Raw genomic sequence first — 17,790 nt, forward strand, 5'->3', positions numbered from 1 at the left:
TGTGCTATAAGTGCTAAGAAATGAAATAGAGGCTAGTGTTGTAGTGGGTAAAGCTACTGCCTGTGATGGTGCTATCCCATATGGGTGCCAGTTTGTATTCTGATTATTTCACTTCTTTTTTAAAAATCAATTATTTTTATTTTTGATGATTTTTGCATGATTGATTAGGGTGATTAGGGCCAAGGGCTACAGGAAGGTGGGTGAGATCACCATTTACACATTCTTTTTCTCCTTCCTGTATCTGAGGAAGAGGGGAGACAAAGAAGGAAGCCACACCCAGCCCGCCAAACGCCTCTGCACTCTGGGATTGGAGGACAGCCACCCGACACCACCCCAAGGGACATTCTCTAAGGGTCCTCTTCCTGGGGTTTCATTAGTTCAACTGTTCTGAATTACTGCTGATCTAGCCACTCCAAGCACGATGAAATCTCTTAAGAATCCACTGGCTGACACAGTCCACCTTAGAGTCTCCGTTTGCACAATTATTCACTGTCAACGCTTGGCTGGGATAGTTGATCAATTTGTTCTGTCCTCAATCCCCTGTTGTGGTACTAGGTGTCCTCTACAGGTGCCATTGAATTGCCATATCCTTCATGTGCACCTGGATATGCTGTCCACTGCTCCATGTAAGCTACTGAGGAGGCCCAGCTCTGACACATGCACTCCACAGTCAGACTATGGAACCTGCAATTCTCTCCATGGTTGGGGTTCTGAGTCCAATGATTCAGTTGGGTGGATCCCCATAGAAACTTCGTCTGAGGTGATACCAAATCTGACTCTTGTGTGTGTTTGGCAATACAGGATCTGAGACCATCTATTGCCCCAGTCAGCTTATGCACATGCTGGTGGTTGCAATTGCTGGGTCAGTTCTGTCTGTAACCCTGTCTTGTATGCAAAACCATGGGTATTGTAGCCTGCCCACTGGACTCTCAGCCTTCACAGATACTAGTGGGAGCTGCAACCTAGTCGAAGCGACCTGCAATAACTCCCACCAGGCCTGCCCCCTGCCCTGGTTCCCGTGCTTGCCAGTATGTAGAGCAGACCGGTCCAGTCTGTCCCATATTCCATTCAGCTCTCATACATGTCAATGGGCATTGAGGCCTAGTTCAACCCAACCAGCCCTACTATCCAGCCCAGACATGTGCTGGCAGGTGCCCCTGCCTGCCCCAGTTGTGGTTTTCATGCTCATCAGCTGGAGTGGAAACTCAAAAAAGAGGTTCCCACTGTTTCCCTACTGGGCCCACTCCCATCCCCGGATCTTGCACTCTCCAGGTGGTTTGTAGTTTAGCTTGACAGGTTAGCCCCCAGTGCCAGCATCTGCCAGCTGGTGCTGTAGCAAAGCCCAACCAGCCCACACCCACTCTGACTTATGCATGCACCAGAAGGAACAGTCAACCCAGGCTGACTTTCTTCTGATCCAACCCACATGAGGCCCACAGGTGTTGTAGCCCTGCCTGGCCTGATCTGTCCCCATCCCAACTCACGCTCTCCAGTGGGAGTGGTGATCCAGTAGCTGAGCCCCATGTAGCTCCCCTACTGGCTTCATTCCCTCACTCCTCAGTCTCACATGTGCTAATTGGGTGTTGTATCCCAGTCTGGCATGGCCCACCTCACCTCGGCACTTGCCAGTGGGTGCTGTAGCCTGCCTGGGCTCAGCTCACCCCCAATTCCAACTCATACTGGTAGAGACTACAGGCTAGCCCAGCCCAGCTGGCCCCCAGTCTTGGCTCTCATGTGTGCTGGTTTGTGCTGTGACCCAACCCAGCCCAACCCACACTCTATTCTGGTGTTTGGATTCACCAGCAGGTGATATGAACTGGCCCAGCCTGATTTGCCACCAGCCTGCACCATAGTATGCCAGTGGGTACCATTCTTTGGCCTGGTCTGGGCTGTTCCCTATTGTGGTTCTTATGCTCACCTGCAGGGATTATGTCATGACAGAGGAGTTTCCTAACCTCCTCCATCAGAACCTCTCCCAGTGCCAGATCTTGTGCCCAGCTCTACTTAGTCCACCTGCTGTCCTAGTGGGAACATGGCCTTTCCTGACTGGCCTTCATGTATTCTGGTGTTTACTGTTGAATGTTACACCAGCCAAGCCTGGCCCACACTCAGACACAGCTCACACATGGCTCAGTAAGGGCAGACCTGGCCTAGCCTGTCCTACACATGCCCTGATTCTCATGAGCACCAGTGGATGCTGGAGTCTAGCGCAGTCTGGCACACCCCAGATCCAGTCCACGTTTGTGCTGAGTGACACTGTAGCCATGCCCAGACTAGACAACAGCCGCTACTCTGGTTTTCACACTCACCAGTGGAAACCACAGCCCGACAGGGTATCCTTTTTGCTCCCCAACCAGGCCTGTTTCCAGCCACAGATCTCACATGTGCCAGTTGTTGCTCTGACCTAGCTTGGCATAGTGCCTCACCTGTCTTGGTCTTTACCTTTGGATGCTGTAGCCTGGCCTGACCCGGCCTGACCCCAGTCCCAGCTCTTGCTGGTGGGTGCTGGAACCTTGTGCTGCTCAGTCTGTTCCCATTCCTGGCTCATGTAAACCAGCAGGTGTGACAGCCTAACACAGCATGACCTACGCTCCAACCTGGTTTCTGCATTTGCCAGTGAGCTAAGGTTTCCTTGGTCTTGCCTAGTCTGCCCCCTTCCAAAACCACCCCACTCATCAGCCAACAGTTGGAGGTACCTTGTCCAGCCTGCCCAACTCCCAGGCCTGTACCATGTGCTCACTAGCAGGAGCTATGACCCTCTAGGGGAGTTTCCCAAGTTCTCCCACTCAGTCCACTCCCAGACCCAGATCTCACATATGCCAAAGGGTGCTAGGCCCTTGCCCAGCATAGTCTGCTCTTCGTTTTTGGCCTTGTATGAGCTGGTGAATGTTGTGGCCTGGCCTGCCCCACACTCTGTTTTAGGATGTACGTATGAGTGCTGCAGCCTGGACTTGCCCAGACTATTCTCGGTTCCTGTACTTACGAGTGTTGGCAGGTTCCATGGTCACACTTAACTCAGCCCTTCCCCATCCCAACTCTTGAGCTAACCCAGCGTGACTTACATTTACATGGGGTTTGGCCCACAGAATCTATCCCTGGGTCTGGTTCTATCATGTGCTGCTTAGTGTTATGGCCTTGCCTAATGTGACCCATCCCCTGTTCCAACATTTAGTCAGGTACTAGGATCTAGCCCTGCTAGACGCGCCCCTAGCCCTACTTTTCATGTGGACTGGCGTGTGGTAGTCAGCAATGTTCCACGCTAACAAGCCCAACTCCAGATTTCCATGTGGGCTGGTGCATACATATCTTGATCTCTCCCCTCCAAAGCACCAGGTCTTAGTCCCTTTGCTTACCTGCAAGTACAGTGGCTCTGTCATTGAATGTCCCTCAGGATTCATTCCTCAGCTACACATCCTGTGGCCTTATCCCTATCAGTAGTTCCAGACCCCCAGCATCCCAGAGTTGCCGCCGGGTAACCAACAGGTGAAGTCCATCTCTTTTGTCGCTCTGGCTGCCCATAAGCCCAGGATTCGCCCAAGGGCAGAAGTGACTGGGGAGCTGGAATCCCCAGCAGGAACCTTGGTTCAGCATGGGTTCTCCCAGCCACAGCCAAGTGTCTGGGAGATTCAGACACCTGCATCTCTGAGCTGACTTATCTGGATGATTATTCAACTTCTGATCCAGCTCCCTGCTTAAGCACCTGGGAAAGCAGTGGAAGATGCCCCGAGTGCTTGGGCCCCTGCTACCCATGTGGGAGCCTGGGATGGAAGGCTCCTAGCTTCAGCCTGGCCCAGCCATGGCTGTTACAACTGTTTGGGGGGAGTTAAAGGGTTACAGAAAGAGGGAGATCTTCCATTCTCTGGTTCATTCCTGAAGGGGATACTATGGCCAAAGCTGGGCTGGTCAGAATTTGGAGCCAGGAGCTTCTTCTGGGTTTCCATGCGGGCACATGGGCCCAAGGACTTGAGCCATCCTCTGCTGCTTTCCTGGGCCATTAGCTAGGTCATTGGTCGGGAACTGGGTCAGAAGTGGAGTAGCCAGGACACAAACCGACACCTTTAGGGGATACTGGCACTGCAGGCGGAGAATTAGATTGCTATGCCATTGTACTGGGTCCCTGAAAGTGTCTTCCTGCATGCTTAGTGTCCAGTTCTGGGTTGATCTTGTTCTGTGAGCATTTTAACTGTATGCCTTCATTATTTTCTGGCCTCCATTTTATTTGACAAAAAGTTAGGCATGATTCATATTTTCCTTCTTTGTATATAATGTATCATTTTTCTTGAACCGTTTTCAGCGATTTTTTTTATCTTTGATTTTTAAAGTTTGTAGTGTTATTTTGCAAACAATGGAGGCTATTTACAAAGTTTACTAAAAAATACATGTTATGGAAAAAAGTGTATATGGATTTCAATTTTTCTTGTACCAAGATAAATTTATCTTTTAATTTCACTTATTTATAACTTTTGAAGATACCTCCATGTATATATTTAAATGTTAGGGTTCACTGAGATTTTCTTTGAATATTTAAACATGTTTCTTTTGTCACATTTGGGGATGTTTCAACAATCCTCAAAGAATGTTCACTTTTGCTTCATTTATATATATGTATATATTTAAAAACTGTATTTGTATTTATTTGAAAGGCAGAGACAGACAGAAATCTTTCATCTACTGGTTCACTCCTCTACAGCTTAGACCGTGCCAAAGCCAGGAGCCCAGAAGGTGACAGGGACCCAAGTACTTGAACTGTCATCTTCTGCCTCCCAAAGCAGAGCCTTGCATTGAACTGATGCACTTAAATGTGGGGTGCACAGGTCCGTTAGTGTGTTAGCTGCTGCTCCACGTTCTAGTCCCTCCTGCACTCTGTCTCCTCTCCTTCTCGGATTCTGTATTTGTCATCTGTTGATACTGATCCACAGACAACTGAGACTTTTGGTATAGATGCATTTTCTCTTTGCTTGGGGGTTGGGTTGGATTGATTCATCATTTCCCAAATGTGTGTCTCTCTACTGAGAGCTTTCATCTGTAAATTGATTTTGAGCTTGTTTTCTTCTGCATCTTTGAACATATTTTCACTGGCTGCTTTAAAAATCTGCATCTTCTAAATCCAACATCTTGGTAAGGCTAGGATAATTCTTCATTAACTGTGCTTTCTGTGTTCCATCGGGGATGCCACGTCCTCTGTGTGTTTGTGTGTTGTGCATGTGTGTGTGTTCGCATGTGCAGAGGTGCCGTGGTTTTCTCTTGTATTGTGGACAAGAGAAATAGAAGGCCTCTGGCTTCTATTATGGTTCCTCTGAAGATGTAAGTTTCTGTCTTAGCAGTTAACTTGGCTGAACTCATATTTGGAAATCTATCTTAGCTGTGGTAAGCAAAGGCTGACATTTAAGAAAATGTGTTTGATACAGAGAGTCCATCAGCTGAAGATTCCTGCAACAGCTGGGGCTGGACCTGGGCCAGATCAGGGCAAGGAACTAGAGACTCAGTTGGTCTCCCATGCTGGTGGCTGAGATTCTGCTCCTTGAGCCATCACTGCTATTCCCCAGGGCCCGCTTAAGCAGGAAACTGCAGTCAGAGGCTGAAGGTAGGTGTCAGACGCATGTACTTGGAGGGAAGATGTAAGCTTGAGAACTGGCATCAGGACCTGCCCTTGGAATTGCTGACATTGTCTCTTGCGCTTTTAGCTTTGGGAAGGCTGCTTGACCTGTTTGACACATGCCTTGTGGAGGGGCATGGAGCTCCTCTCTGTGGTTTTCCGCTTTCATTGCTTGCCTTCTCATCTGTCGACAGTGGCAATAGCCCTGAGCTTCATCTTTGATTCCCTAAGCCAGTCAGACTACTGGCTTCTATCTGATTTTGAGTTGCCTTGGGAGGTGCCACATAGGACCTGGCTGCCCTCAGGTGAGAGGCTGTGAAAATGGAAACTCATTAGTGTGGGCTGCTTTATTCAAGGATAGACACCCGTCCAGTGTCTGCCTGCTCCTTGTTCTCTTCCAATACTTGGAGATTGTTACTTTTAAACAGTTACTAAAAAGATTTTGTCTGGAGTGTATGGCCATTATCTGCAGGAGATTTAGTGTTATACAAACTGTCATCATCCTGGAAGTTGTCTTTTGTCTTTGTTTATGGCGAGTTTTGATGTGCTAGCATTTTAATTTTTACAAACATCTGTATCAATATTTTGTGTTAACCCTGGATTTTGTTTCATAGTTAGTCTTGTTTATATGATTTTCTTTAAAAATATGCATTATTTTCCTAATGCATTTGGCATGTGTCAGGTGTGAAGCATGAATATGATTTTATCTTTTTACAAGGGGATAAAAGTCCCTCTTTGTTTACTGGTCTATCCTTTTGTTTTTTTAAGATTTATTTATTTTTATTGCAAAGTCAGATATACAGAGACGAGGAGAGAGAGATTGATGATGATTCACTCCCCAAGTAGCCACAATGGCTAAAGCTGAGCCGATCCGAAGCCAGGAGTCAGGAGCCTCTTTCAGGCCTTCCACACGGGTGCAGGGACCCAAGGCTTTGGGCCATCCTCTTCTGATTTCCCAGGCCACAAACAGGGAGCTGGATGGGAAGTGGGGCTGCTGGGACATGAACTGGAGCCAATATGGGATCTCAGTGCGTGCAAGGCGAGGAGCTTAGCCACTAGGCCACCAGGCCAGGCCCTTGTGTTTCTATTATTATTGACTGTTTCATGTAGATGGATTTGTGCAATATGTAGTATTTTTATGACTAGCCATATACATTTTAATTTCATCTTAGTTCTGTGAAAATCTTAGTATTTTTATGAAAATTTCATTAAATTTGGAAATTAATTTCAGGAGAACTAACATTTTCATGATGTAGAATGTTTTCCCATCCAGGAGCTAGAGTTGTTTTTCCATTTGTTCAAATCTACTTTTCTGTCATCAGGAGTTTAAGGTTTTTCTCATTTAGATTTTTTCACATTTGCTGTTACGTTTATTCTGTATATTTTATTCATTTTTGTGTTTTGTCAACAGAATTTGCCCTACCATTCTGAATTCTAACTGGTTATTCTTTGTGTCTATGCAGGTTAGCATTTTCAAAGGTTCATGTCCCTTTTACGGGCTTGAATTACTTTATTGATTGAGTTAGTCATGCTGCTTCTTGAAGACTTCCTAGGTATACTCTCCACCTGCAAGTAGAAATAGGTTTGCCTCTTTAGGTCTTTCTCTATTCTAAACGCATTGGCCACATCTGCAATGCAACATTGAACAGCAGGGGAAGTGGAAATTACTCTCACCTTGTTCCTTATGGGAAACAAACCCTTTCATTGGCACACACACCCTGAGTAATTTATTCTTGTGTGTTTAATCAGTGGATGGATGAGTGTTATTCATCTGCTTCCTTGATGGATAATTAACTTCAAATCTTTGCTTTATTTAAATGTACAAATCTATTTATACATGATGCCCAGTGGTGCTAGGTTGTATAGCGTTGCGTCACAAGCTGTATATATTAATGGATCAAATCTGTTAGAGTTTTTCCAGCTTGAATCATCATGTTTGAAAAGGGTTTTGCAATTTTGAGAAGGTAAGTTGTTACCTTTTGATCCAACCATTCTGGAAAACTCTGTGGCAGGACTAAAGCAGTACAATATGACACAATAGTTTCTTACTGTATACATACCCAAAAGAATGATTGCCAGGTCCAAAAAGACATATGTGCCTGAATGCTCATAAAAAAAGATCCTTTATTCCTAGCAACTGAAATCTACAGACAACCCAACTTTAATCAAAAGTAATATGTATGCCTTGGGATATGTACAGATAATGGAATACTATGTAGCAGTAAGAATGAAGTGTCTGTACCTGCTTGCAGCCACGCAGATGAATCTCGTAAACAGGATGATTTGTGAAAGGAGTCAGGCAAGCAGCACTACCTGCTGTGTGTCCCTTTAGATATGGTTCAGAACCAGGTGAAATGAATCAGTAGTGTCAGGGGTTATGGAATAGTGTCAAGAGGGAAGTATGGGAGGGCAGTTGGGAGAGGTGATATTCTACCTCTTGTCTGATTGAGCCTGCTGGATGGCTTTGGTTTTCTCTGTGTTTGGTGACAGTTTGAATCTCATGGATTGTAATTTTGCCAAGGGGGCACGAACTTTTGCACTTTAATCAAATGAAGTGGCATGGAGGCAGATATAGCTCCCAAATCATTTGGTTTATTACAAGATGCAAAAGCAGAATAAGCCTAAGTGAACAAAGGGAGTGCGCTAAAAAGGTAGGGAAATAGGTATAAGAAATTTATTAGAGCACAGCCAGCCAAGTACCATTCATCCGTGTAGGAAATTTCCCAAATGATCTGGGTGACAAGAATGGCTCTAGCTGCCATCAAGTCATCAGTAATGACGCAAAAGATGTTTTACTTCCTTGGAGCCTCTGGCACCTGATAGCTTCTCAGAGTAAATTCCTGCTGGAGAAATTGAGTCATAGTAGTGTGTATTTCAGATGCCCATTTGAAGGCACTAGAGTTTATTGCCCCAGAGGCATAATATTTTAGCTTCCAGGTGACAACTGCAGAGGGACAACCCCAGATCCAAACTGTGTTCTTTGCAGGTGGGCACACAGTAGTCGGTAAGGCAATGGCATCAGCAAGGAGTAAGGTAACGGACAGCTGCTTGGCCTGGAATTGCTTGGGTTACAAGAAAAAGCTCAAAATGGAGTTAGTGCTGTCAAAACCTGGTCAGGTTAGTCATAATTAAAACCTCAATCTAATTAGAGTCACAAGAATTGTAACACAGCAAAGCACACGTCTCCACTCTCTTGATCTGCTGCTGATGTCCTGGTTTTCTTTGTGTTATGATTTGTAAACTGTTTTTGTCTGTATGCTACACATCAGCAGAAAGTTTACTGCTTTTTAAACTAAAAGCTTTTCAAATGCTAAGGAATGGAGAGGTGACCTTTTCTGTTTTTTCTTTATGGACCTTTGAGAAGATTGATAAAGTCTAGGAAATGCCCAGTTCACTGCGAACTGTCATTTCCCTTTGCCTTTGGACGGGTGAAGCCATTGTGCCTTTGTGACTTTGAGCCTAGCTTCGTATTTCCCCAGGCACTAGGAATAGTGCATCAGATATCACTTCCAAAGGGAAGAGACCTGGAGTCCTGAGGGGCTCCTGGGAGACACCCTTGTTTTTCCAAAGGTAATGCAGTGTGTTCCCCCATGCCCTGATTATCCGTTAGGATACTTCAGTTGAGTTTTATGGCTGGCAACCTAGTTTCAGGTGGAGAAATCTGCCTGGGAGGGCCATTTCAGACTAGCACAGTCTGGAGTTTTTCACAAGAACGCTGAAGATGAGTCCAAGACTGTGGTGTGAGTCTCTAGCTGCCTGCCAGCTGAGGCTGTGAGCACACTGGTTCCTGGCCCCTCGCTGCGCACCGTGTCCTGTCTCGTTGCTTTCACCTAATTGCAGCCACAAGGTTGGATTGGCAGCCTGATGCTGAGGAGGACTCTGACCCTGGGATGCAGTCTCTGTTTTCAGAGACCCTCAGGAGGAGAGAGCTGACCTACTTGAGGAGCAGGAAACTGGCACTCCTCAGCCTGAGGCTTATTTTAATCTTCAGAGCCCTGTGAACCAGGTAAGCTGCGTTCGGATTTGGAAGTTTCCTCAAACCACGTGTGAGTATGAAACATGAGTGTGGGGGTTTTACAGTGTGCAGTTTTGTATTTATGAATTCCTGGCTTCATTTTCTATTTCTTTGTTTCTTCCTTCTTTCTCACCCTCTTTTTATTTATGCTATCTTGTATTTTATGTATCTCTTAAGACTGGGTCCCAATCTCCTTGCTTGTGGTTCAGTATTTTTGTGAGCCTCTGCTTAAATCGTTGGTAGCTGAAATCAATCATAATGAGAATACATACACCAAAATACTGTGAAACAGATATATGTTCTCCTTTCAGCAAGCCACTGTTTTGAATATTCTTCCTGGATGAGATGAAGTCTGACCATGTTTTTAAAAAGTATGCTGAATTGCCTACTTATTTAAATATTGTTTGTGATTTAAATTATTTCCCTTGTTCTTAAGAGCGGTGCCTGAGTTTTGCGTCCAAAGATGTTTCCAGGGAAGTAAATCTGTGAGGTTGTTTTTATTGTTGGCAAGGGAAAAATAGGATTCATCTAAAACCTGCTTCCCAGTCAGTTTGGCAGTAGTGCGACTATTTGGTAAAGGAGGATTTTTATGTCTGTGGATATAGTGAAAGCTGTTTACATTTCGTTTATCACATTTTAAGTTGTATTTTGAAAGAGCCAAGATTGTGCTAAATCTAGAAGTATTAGAAGCAAGTTAGTAGCAGATTCAGTATGTGATGGTTGCTAAGGGACCATTCAATACAAATTAGAAGTAATAATAGCTTTGGCTTAAAAGGACTAAGAATGAAAGCTGGGAAGAGAACATGCCTCCCTACAGAGGAAAAAAAGCTAGCTCTTTTCTCTGCTTCTGTTCGGAGATGGAAATCCGAGAACGGTGGGGGCAGCAGTGGCTGCTGGCTGAAGTTCAGGGTGCCTTGGTGTTGGAGAAATCAGCATTGGAATTGGAGGTGCTGTAGAAATCACTGGAGCCAGTGCACATAACTAACAGAAAGCAGATTTGTCAGCCAGAGCTGACAGCCCAGCAATCTCAGACTTTGCCAACAGCACAAAAGAGAGGAAAGAAAAGTTCTTCCACTTTCAAATGGCCATCTCTGAGTCACGATCAACAACATTGTAGGCAGCTGGAAAGTGCCTCAGATCTGAAGATCCCCAAAGGCACTGCAGGAGGATGGCATGGCTCATTGACCATGGGAAGAGCTGGCAATGACTGTGCACTTGCTGCGGGGCGCATGGCTGTGCTGATAAACTCTTTGCTTTGTATTAGCCATTTAGTTCTCATGGCAGATGAAGAGGCTACATCACACAGAGGGGCCCAGCCTGGTTGCTCAGGGTGCCTCGTGAGGAAGAGAAGGAGAGGATTTGAGTCTCTACACCCAGTTACTCAGATCCAAAAGAAAAAAATTGTGTTGAATCTGAGAATGTGAGGTGTTGGTGATCAGAGTCACAGGTCAGCAAAGAAGGAGGCTGTACAAGAGTTCAATGGCAGAGTGACAGGTGGGGACTGGACAGAAGCGTACAGCTTTGAACTAGAGGGAGGCAAATTCTACCTAGGAAATGTAGAAAATCTTCCACCTGCCATATAGCTCCGTATATTCAGGTCAAGGCCAAGACTTGGTTCTGTTAGAAGCAATGTTGCTACTCTTAGAGGCAGTGGTGGGATTTCAGTGACATCACTATACTCAGAGAGACCCTGAACCAATTCAGAAAAGTGTTCTAGAAGGCCAAGCTGAGCTGTGTGTCATGTGCGCCCATCTTCTTAGGAGTTCCCATTTGGGCAGGATGGTTGGACTGAAAATCAGGCATTAGGAGTAGAATCCAGCTGAAGGGGGCCAGGGCCGGAGATCTCTGCAAACTAAACAGGGTGAACAAGGGAAATGAGGGCTTAGGAGCAGGTGTCAGTTCTACCTGCACATGGCACTTGTTTATGTCTGAAGGGTGCCGTAACTGACCAAGGAGCATCACACACAGCACTCCTCACTGGCTGATAAAAAAATCTCTGCTGATTTCCTGCCAAGTCCTTGTGAACCAAAGCCTGCACAGACCTACCTGGGGATAGGCTCTATTGGTGTCTCTGAAATTCTTGGCTAACAGGGGATGGAGCTCTGACTTCCTGAAGGTGGCCTTGGGATTTCCACTGAAGGTGAATCTGGCTTCTGAGAAGACATTGCCCAAGCTGAAGACAATCAGATTCCTTCCACATCTGTTATAAACATTTTTTTCTTTGTTTCCTTGAGCTGTGAAGTTACGTACCATGCTATTCACCCACTCTGAGAGTATGATTCAATGATTTTTAGCGTACTTAATGAGTTATAAGTATATTGTATGTGCCTGACTTGGGAACATGTCCATTATCCCAAAAGACTCCTTTTTTGCCTTCACATCACATTCTGACCCTGAAGCATGGGCAAGCACTGACCTGGTTTCTGTGAACAGTTGTAGAAGCTGAGAAAACAGGAGATGTTTGGCAAAAACGTAGTAACTGCCCTGCATCTGACTGTCAACTATTTATGCAGCAGTTGATATTCAGTCATATCAAATAAAAAATGTCATCATTTAACAAATTAAATGTGCTATGTCGTAACAGTTTCTTACTGCTTGTTCTCTTGCTATTTAGTCTGAAAGATCAGAATCACTGGCCGCCTTGAAGACTTTCGCATTGTTCCCCATAGCAACATAAAATACGGAGCTACCCTTGAGAAAGTAAATGCCTGGAGTGTGTATGTGTTTGCTTACTGTGGTGTTTTCCTCCTTCTCATTGATTTAACCTTGGAGGCCTGGGGACGCCTCAGAACATGAGCGGCTGTTACAGAGCAGACTGCATCAGGAGGTTAGTCTCACACTGGAGCTTTGAAGAACTTTCTTGGTGCATGTGAGTCCTACTTATTTCCCATAGGGTTGGATGAGTGAGCAGACCCTTTCCTCTCCCCTCCGGAAGGCCTCTCTGCGCCTACAGTTTTCCTGTTTCTCTTCTGTAGTCGTTGTAGGGTTTTCTCTATCTACTAGATAATTTACATCAGAAGCAAATGTCTTACAATTTCTTCCATTTAGAAAACCTTTTCCTGGGCCTGGCGTGATAGCCTAGTGGCTAAAGTCCTTGCCTTGCATGCGCTGGGATCCCATATGGGCATCGATACGTGTCCTGGCTGCTCCACTTGTCTTCCAGCTTCCTGCCTGTGGCCTGGGAAAGCAGAAGAGGATGGCCCAATGCCTTGGGACCCTGCACCCATGTGTAGGGCACCTGGAAGAAGTTTCTGGCTTTGGATTGGTTCAGCTCCGGTCATTGCAGCCATTTGGGCAGTGAACCACTGGATGGAAGATCTTTGTTTTTCTTCTCTGTAAATCCAACTTTCCAGTTTTAAAAAAATCTTTAAAAGAAATAAAGAAAACCTTCTTTAGGTACTGCTTAGTATCTCTGATTCCATTTTCATAAAATTCTGTGATGGAAATGCCTTAGTTCACCATCCTTTCTATTTTCCTTTTATTTCTATTTTTCTCTTTATTTTAAATTATTTCTATTTGAAAGGCAGAGTTACAGAGAGAAGAAGAGAAAGATCTGTTGGTCGTCTCCCTAGATGGCTGCAAAGGTCCAAAGCCAGGAGCCAGGAGTTTCTTTTGGGTCTCCCACACCAATGTAGGCTCCCAAGGCTTTGGACCATCCTCCACTGCTTTCTCAGCCCACAAGCAGGGAGATAGGTGGGAAGCAGAGCAGCAGGAATATGACCTGGCACCCATATTGGTGCTAGCACCACAGAGGGCAGTTTAGCCTACTATGCCACAGCACTAGCACCCTAATTCCCTGTTGAATTCCTTTTACATGGCCTGTAACACTGTTGCCAGGGACCTTCGGTGGCCATCCCAGTGGGCAGCCTGCAGCTTCCCTTGGCTTCGCAGTTGCATCTGACCACTCTTTCCTTGTTGAAGCCCTTTCTTCCCTTGACCTCTGGAATGACACTGACTCGTTACTCCTGTTCTGATGCAGCCTCCCACGCTGCCTCTATGCATCATCTCAATCACGGTGGAGATTCCTAAGCCTGGCCTCTCTACTCTTTTCTGCTGGGTGAGACACCTTCAGGTCATCTCGTGCAGCCTTGTGGGAACTTTAGATACTGTTTATGCTGAGTCTTGGATTTTATCTGCAACTCTGTCCCATGCTAAAACCCTGGAAACTCAAGAGAGCTATTCCTGGAGCTATTCTCGGGCTTCTTTCTGTGCATTTCCTTCTTTGGGAACCTTGTCCACTTCCACAGCTCTGTTGTGAAGCTCAGATTACCCTTTACCTACTTTTCCTCTCATGGATTGTGGTTTTAGAGCTGCACCTGCAAGCTTGTCCCTAAAGCCAGGGCCGCAAAGATTTTACCCTATTTTTCCGCCATGCATTTAGCAGTTCTGTATTTTACCTTGCAGTCTATAATTCTTTTTTTTTTAAAATGTTTATTTGTTTTATTGGAAAGGCAGGTGTACAGAGAGGAGAGACAGAGAATATCTTCCATCTCCTGGTTCACTCCCCAAATATTCACAACGACCTGAGCTGAACCAGGAGCCAGGAGCCAGGAGCTTCTTCCAGGTCTCCCACACCAGTGTAGTGTCCTAAGGCTTTGGGCCATTCTCCATATTTTCCTAGCCCATAAACAGGGAGCTGGAAGGGAAGTTGAGCAACCAGGACATGAACTGATGCCAATATAGAATCTTGACATTTGCAAGGTGAGGGCTTAGCCATTGAGCCATTGCACTGAGCCCCTGTAAATCATTTTGAGTTACGTTTTGTGAAAGGTGCAAGGAGATTTATGTCCAACTTCATACTTTGTATCTGCGCATCCAGTGGTCCTAACACCATTTGTGGAAAAGACCATTTTGGGGGCCAGCATGGTAGCTCCTTGCTTATAACCTGGGAAGGCAGCAGAGGATGGCTTACGTCCTTGGGTCCTGCACCCACATGGGAGACCTAGAAAGAAGCCTGAGGCTCCTGGCTTCTGATAGGCTCAGCTCCAGCCATTGCAGCCATTTGGGGAGTTAACCAATAGATGTCAGATCTCTCCCTCTCACTTTGTGTCTCTCCTTTTTGTAAACCTGCCTTTCAAATAAATAAATAACAAATGAACAAACGAACAAATTGTTCTTTCTGCATTGCTTTTGTTGCTTGGTCGAAGACCAGTTGGCTGTATCTGTGTGGCTCTGTTTCCAGGAGTGCTGTTCTGTCTGTGGCTCATGGCTTGAAGTATTGTTTAGATGCCAACGGCCCTTCACTAGGTCCTGTGTGACTTTCACATCCAAAATCCAAATATATGAATCCACCACCTCCTCATGTCACTCCTTAAATGCTTACCCAACAAACAGGTCCAAATTAAGGCTATCTCCTTCTCTTCCATCTAACCCGCTTCTCCCATCTTGGTCGTTAGCAAGTGCTAATGCTAGTGCTGAGGCCAAAAATCTTTATTTCTCTTATTTTCCCACACTTAAACAGGTCAGAAAATTCTATTAACTCTACTTCAAAACAAATCAGGAATGTGACCGTTCCCCCATCCTGCTGGCCCACCTGCTGTCATGGCCCTTTTCCTGGGTGACTTAGATACCTCTTGTTGGTCCACTGCTCCTGCCTTTGCTTTCCTGTAGTCTGTTGTCCACTGCTCCTGCCCTTGGCCTTCCTGTAGTCTGTTGTCCACTGCTCCTGCCCTTGCTCTCCTGTAGTCTGTTGTCCACTGCTCCTGCCCTTGCTCTCCTGTAGTCTGTTGTCTAGATCAGCCAGAAGGATCCTATTTAAAATATTATCTATGGGGGGAGGGAATAAGGGAAATGCCAGGAGCCTATGGAACTGTATCATAAAAATAATAATAATAAAAAAATGTAAAAAAAAATATTATCTGGTCACTCCTCTGCTCAGTTCCCTCCAGTATCTCCTTTTTGAACTTAGAGGAAATTTCCAAGACCTTCTAATGGCTTATAACCCTCACCACCACTGCTCCCTCTTGCTTACTCTGCCTTTGCCACTCTGCCCTGCTGCCTGTTCTTCACATGTCATATGCAGTCTTCTGCCTCAGAGCCTTTGTGCCGGCTCCCTCTGCCTGGCTGAGTCTTCCCTAAGACACCTGCAGGGCCTGCATCCTATATTCTTTGAGTCTTTGGTCAAATGTTACCTTCTCTGAAATTCTTGCTGCTAGCACTCTTCAACCCCTGCCTTCACTCAATCCCCTCTTTCCCAACCTTCTAACATACTGCTTCCCAAAGGGCAGGAGTTTATGTCTTACCACATGCCCACTACTGAGTTGTTTCCTGGTGAGGATTTGCTGAGTGCAGGAATGACTAACAAGGAAGGGTGACAGGCATGCCATTCTCTGCTTGTATTCACATTTGCAGCATAGTTGCCTGGCAGGGGTCTATGAGGGGGCTGGTGGTGGACCAACCTACAGGCTCTCTCTTTGTCATAGCCCAAATGACAGCAGATCCATGGGTCCAGTGGTCACTTGGGTGGCTGGCTGAGCCAGGCAGGTGGGTGATGGAACCGCAGGAGGCTGGAGCAGGGGCAGTGTTGGCAAGGCTGGGTCTGGTGGACTTGCAGTGTTTCTGGTTGAAGGGTGGGTGTGGCAGGAGAGTTTCTGGACTCTGAGAAAGTGTCTCAGCCCTGGAGGCAGCAGTGTGGGATGCTGTCCTTCCTCTGGGAAGATGACCCCGAGGCACTAGACAAGGGGAATACCTCTGGACAGCTGTGTCTTGCCCATCTTTCTACAGCGGCCCTCTACCCTTACGCTGAGGGGCATGGGTGCTGCACGCAGACTCCAGCCCTCTCCTGGTCTCTGGAATATGAGGGTAACAATGGATAATTGGCTGGGTGTGAGATCAAGGCTGCAAACTGCACTAAGTAGAGAGCTGGGTCTGGACTCCACCAGTAAGGGAGGGAAAGGAGCCATTTCTCTGAACCCATGGTGGGTATGGGAAGTGACAGTGCAGTGTTAGCTCAGCAGAGTGTCGGGGGGTGGAATAAGCAATGTTTTGATGACTGAATTTGCGACTCTGACTCTGCCGAGGATGTTGCAGTTACCTTTGTGAGGCAGCTTTGCCTGAGGTAGAGGTAAAAGGCAGAAAACTATCTCCTAAAAATATTTCATGCCCTTTCCCAAGCATATTAAAAACAGGCCACGTGTGGCTTAGCTCCTTGCTCTTTGGCTTCCACAGTGTTGCTTCTACCCATCAGCCAAAAGACAGTGAGTGGTCCGAGTTGCCATGTCGGCATGGCATGCTGTGAGCTGGATCAGAGAATCATGAACGTTTGGAGTTAAAAGACCTGATTTGGCTTATTGTTTCAACAGACAAAAGAGAAGATGGGTTCAGAGAAGTTGATGAGTTAGTCAGGATCATATGCAAGTTGGAGGTTGTGGCAGACAGACGAATGTCCACATCCTGATGCCCAGGGTGTGTTCCCTTAGAGGGTAGGCAGAGGATCATGAGATGAGAGATCATTTTGGAGTATCCAGACAGAAGCACAAGGGTAGCCATTAGGGGGAAGCAGTAGGATCAGAGAGCTTGAGGGTGATGTGAAATGGAAATAGAGGCCTCAGAAGCTGAATAATGGAAGAGACTTCTAGAAGCAGCAAAAACCAATGTGGACTCAGCAGTTGGAGTGCTCTGCAGAAGAGATCAGCCTGCCTGGTGGTGAGGTGGGGAAATCAATGTCAGGGTATTTCTCCAGGCAGGTCTTCACTGTGGGCCCCACCAGCCAACCACCCATCTAGCAGAGGCACAGCAAGTGTCCCCCGGGCAAGGTTAGGTACAGAGTCCATGCAGCCATGGCCACTCGTTTCTCCCAGAGTGGGGCAGATGATATAACATGAATGTGAAGCCAGCTCAACAGTGAATATTTATAAAAACAATGCAGAAAAAATCCTACAACAAAGTGTGGATTTTAAAAAGCTGAAAAATGGCTGAACTATCACTAAGTCTAGCACTAAATTGCCTGTTATTTTAATCAAGGAGCAACTTCCTTTTCCCTCTATTTTTTTTTTTTTAGGCTGAGTACTCCCTGATTACCTATCAGATTTTTGAGAGAAACTAGAAGGACTTTGTAGTTAGTGTAATTTTTACTTAGAATAATTTCCTTTAGCAAGATGGATCAAAATTTATTTCCCTTGGAGCCATGAGACTTCCTGGAGACAAGATGTGCCAGATATATCAGACCGTGATCAGCACT

At 46.0% G+C, this 17,790-nt stretch overlaps 1 long non-coding RNA gene across 1 annotated transcript in view; it reads left to right on the forward strand.

Annotated features, from left to right (window-relative positions):
- LOC131482537 (uncharacterized) overlaps nt 1–17,790 on the forward strand; it is a 119,913-nt gene that overhangs the window by 13,746 nt on the left and 88,377 nt on the right. Inside the window, exon 2 of the long non-coding RNA XR_009247077.1 lies at nt 9,506–9,602. This is a non-coding gene — a long non-coding RNA (uncharacterized LOC131482537). The remainder of the gene's footprint in view (nt 1–9,505; nt 9,603–17,790) is intronic.

Source organism: Ochotona princeps, chromosome 18, assembly GCF_030435755.1.
Source record: "Ochotona princeps isolate mOchPri1 chromosome 18, mOchPri1.hap1, whole genome shotgun sequence".
NCBI lineage: Eukaryota > Metazoa > Chordata > Mammalia > Lagomorpha > Ochotonidae > Ochotona > Ochotona princeps.